Below are 4271 nucleotides of genomic sequence, written 5' to 3'. Positions count from 1 at the left end.
TTATCCAGTACTTTTTAGTTGTTTTTGGCAGGAAGTTTGTTCCAATAGTTCACCTTCTCTCCAGAAAAGGACAAGCACCATGTTTTGCCCTCCCTGGAGGCTGGCATCCTTGTGAGTGGACTCTAGTCCCTCTTCTGTGATAGCCTGCTCTGCCTTCCCCACGTCTCCCTTCCTTATTCCTTCACATAGGTGACATGCGTGCTCTGGACATCAGCCTATATATTATGACGCTGTTCCATCTGTCTAACGTCGAATCTTGCTTACATCATATTCCATCAGACAGCACTTTTCATTTGAATGTTGTCAAATCCTAATTTTTTTCCTTTGTGGATTTTTGTTTAGGGTTTTAAGAAGGCCATCGAGGTTATAGAACACACTGTGTCTTTTTCTAAAACGTTTGCACACTTGGTCTTCTGTTTGTAACTTCAGATCTTTACCTGGGTTGTCATATTTTGTGCATGGTGTAAAGTGTGGATGAGCCTTAACTTCTTTTCTTTTCTGAATGAATGGATGACCAATGGCTCCCCATATATTGGAAGCTCTCCCTTTCCTAACTCAAAATCCCCATGTCACAGGAGTCTGTGTCTGATCCTGCCGGACTGTACACATCTTTGTGTCTAGTTTTACCCCACCACCTCCTGATTCGAGAACTATCGCTTCTTAACACTTTTGATACCTGCTAGGGCAAATGGCCCCTCACTGGGCTTCTCTTCCACGTTCATTCCATTGTACGTGGGGTCGCCATGAGTCAGGGGCTGACTCAACGGCAGCTAACAGCAACAACAACAAGGCGAATGGCGCCTCTCTGTGCTTCTCTTCCACACTCATCTCAGCTCTTTCTGCACATTTTCCTTTCCCAACCAGTTTTGGAGTAAACTTGCCAAGTTCCTTAAGACATTGGTGGAGCTGGGACAGGACTATGTTGAATGAGCACATAAATCAGGGGAGGACTGGTGTCTTTATGGCATGTGGTTAGCTGACTTCCTGGCCCTGCGGCTGGCTCTGTGGCCCCTGACCTCACGGGCTCCCACGGCTCTCGGTTCCCAGGGGGCCTTTGGAGTCTGCACTTCGGATGCTGTTGCTCAGTTCTGACCTCGGGTGGCCCCCTGGCTTGATGCATTCTGGGCCGGCCCCCTCCTGCCGAACAACCCCAGGACCAACTGTCCTCTCCTTAGGGGCTGCTGTTTCTGGTGGCATTGTGATGGTCAGCCCTCCCACCCATTGGCATTCCAGGGTCTGGAGCTGACTCCTTTGTGGGCTCCTGAGGAAAAGGACACGCACAGTGCATCGTATTTGCAAATGTTATGAAAACTCGAGGCCCCATGAACACCTTGCTAGGCCCTTCCTGGGCTCTGGGGAGCTCGTACCAGGTGGGCTCACCTGCTCTGCTCTCCAGTGAGTCCAGGCCGAGCCAGGCTCCCTCATGCCCGTGGTCGGTGTCTGGCTTTATGCTACTGTCAACACCCCTGGAAGGGTGGGAGTCTCATGGAGTCTGTGATGGTGAGCGTGAGTGTGCGAGTGCGCATGCACACGCCTGTGTTTGCCTGCCTGCATGTACACACACCTGTGTTTTCATACCTGCATACACATACCTGCATGTATCTGTTTACTTGGCCATGTGTACATATCTGTGTGTACAGACTTATGTGTACACATGCCTGTGTTTACACACTTGCATGCACACACCTGTGTGTACAGGTCTGTGTGTTTACACACTTGTGTTTGTATGCCTGCGTGTGCCCACCCATGGGCAAGCCTTGGCCCTGCCTCTGCTTGTGGCATCCCCCACAGTGTCACAGCTTTGGCCTCAGTGAACCCTGAATCCAACCAGGAGGATCCAGAGACACATGGGGGCCCAAGGACCCAGGATGAGCCTGTTACGGGGAGCTCAGAGGGCATGCATGTGCCTATATCCATGCCCACATGTGTCACATTGCATCCACCACAAAAATATGCCCCGGATCCGATTAGAGCCATCTGGACCTGGGAAAGGCTGCCCCACAAGGGGCTGAGAGCAGCAGCTAGTGGGAGAGTAGCACGCAGCTTAACAATAGCCGGATGGACTCAGGGCAGACTGTGGGGGGAGGGGATTCCTCCCACAGGTGGGCATTTGATGATGCGGTGCAGATCACACTTGGGGGCACCATGTTCACTGGGAACACAGGGGTGCAGCTGCACCCCACCAGGGCTCCTTGTGGGGCACCAGACCCTCCTGAAAGGTGTCCCACCTGACGGGGAGGAGGAACAGCCACAGTGAGCCCTGGCAGTGGAGAGACCGTGGGCTGGCAAGCGCCGTCTTTGAGCTGGTGCCCAACTCGATGGGCAGTGAGGGTTTCAGGATCCATCTGTGGTGTCTGGTGGGAACCAGCATCCAAGGTCTAGGTGACTGATTCCTGGGTAGTCCAACTTCACCCAGAAATCTGGGGGCAGATGTCAGGGCACCCCTTGGCGACACCCCTCTAAGCAGAGGACCAGGCGCTGGGCTTCCGGCTTCTTTCTGCCCAAAGCACACCTCCCGTCTGGGTGGAGTGCAGTTTCCATGGACACGGGAGGCGCGGTGGGAACCAAGAGTGCTGAAAGTCAATCAGCAGTTCAAAGTCACCCCGTCTGCGGTAGGAATGTTGGTCCAGCAAACAGCTTAGATGCGAGTGACAAGATGGCCCCTTGTCCACCTTGTGTGACTGTTTCCACTCGTATGAGCATTGATCACCCCCAAAGGGTACAAAGTTCTTCGTCAAGTTAGCAGCCTTCACACTATCCTGGTACCAGCTGTTCATCAGTTGCTTGCTGATTTACTGCTGATTTTTATATAATATAGATTTTATGTAAACGTCAGTTTTCATGGCTGTCACCATGCTTCGGCCGTGCAGGTCTGCTCGGATATTTCTAGAAAGTGAGGGTGCGGCTGAGGATGTCAACTCCTTGGTGGAAGGCACTGGCATGGCCTCGGGGTGGGTCCCGCCCGACTGCCCAGTGCCAGTTGGAAGCACATTGCCCCAACTATGAGACCTTTTAATTGAGTGCCAGCCCCTCTCCCACTGGGAAGTGGCTTCTGGCATCTCCAGGATCCCCTGACAGCCCCCATCTAACACTGGGTGCTTAAGGGGGCTGGCAGAAATGGTGACACTCTGGTTTGGGACTGAAAGGCCCATGTGCCCCATGGTGTGAGGCCAGGGTCCACGAGGCCTTGCCTGTGGTTATGTCCCCTATGTCAGTCAGATCAATGGTCCCCAGTATGTGGGGGTAGGGGCAGCCACACCCCTAGAGATTGCCCTCCTGAGATTCCCCTCCACACCGAGCACCCTACATTCCCCAGCTAGGCCCGGGGACTTTTGCCTGTCCCCTCAGACTGCCTGCTAAACCAGGTGGAAAGAATCTGCTAGTGTGAGAGCTTGGAGGTGGCCAGATAAGAGGGGCTAAGAGCCCCTGACCAGCCCTCTCCTGGCCCAACTGTCCAGCCCATCACCCCAGATCAGCAGCCCCAGGCTTCTCTGTCCTTGATCCCATGTGACCCTCAAAGGCCACAGGTGTCTCTGACTCACAGGTCTGGAGCTGGACAAAGGCTCATCCCCTTGCCTGGACCTGTCCCCTTCCGGGTCCCCAACCCATGGTGCCCTCCTCCCCGGTCCCCACGATGGACCTTTGCCCACCCCCCTTGCCCTTCCTTGCAAACACCTCCCTCCATCTCTCTGATCAGAATCCAGGAGCTGCAGTGGCTGCCCACCCCGAGTGGGCTCCGGTTCTTTTGGGGCCCCTGCTGCTGCTAGCCCATTCCCAAGGCCAACCGTGGGGGTCCGTGTCTGTTGTTGCTGGGCGTAGGCAGGAGTGTACCCTCACAGTGGGGATGGAAACGTCCTCCTCGGTGTGTGTTTGAAAAACAAAACCTGCCTGGTGGCTTGGAGGCCCCGTGCGGCAATTAGCCCTGGCAGCTGAGTGGAAAGAGGGTGGTGATTTCCTCAGCTCCTCCACCCCCACTTTGGCCCCAGAGGCCTCTCGGTGACATTTTCCTGCCCTCAGGGACCAATTACTCAGGTAGAGGGGCCAGGGTCTCATTAGCACTCCCCAGTGCTGCTGAGGGAGGTAGGGAGGTGGGGAGGCGCCAGGGCCTGCAGGCAGTGCAGCGCTGCTGCCGCTGCTGCCGGGAGATGCTTGGGGCACAGCCCAGCCCAGAGCGCCCTCCCCTCCCTGGCAACGGCCCTGTGCAGGCACGGTGTCTGTGCCGGGTTGCATCAGATGAGAGCAGCCCGTGGGGGCTGGGTGGCACCTGGGGG

The sequence above is a fragment of the Trichechus manatus genome, unplaced genomic scaffold (assembly GCF_000243295.1).
Source record: "Trichechus manatus latirostris isolate Lorelei unplaced genomic scaffold, TriManLat1.0 scaffold00122, whole genome shotgun sequence".
NCBI classification, from domain to species: Eukaryota; Metazoa; Chordata; class Mammalia; order Sirenia; family Trichechidae; genus Trichechus; species Trichechus manatus.
The sequence above is the reverse complement of the archived record's forward strand: the minus strand, read 5'-3'. Positions refer to the sequence as shown.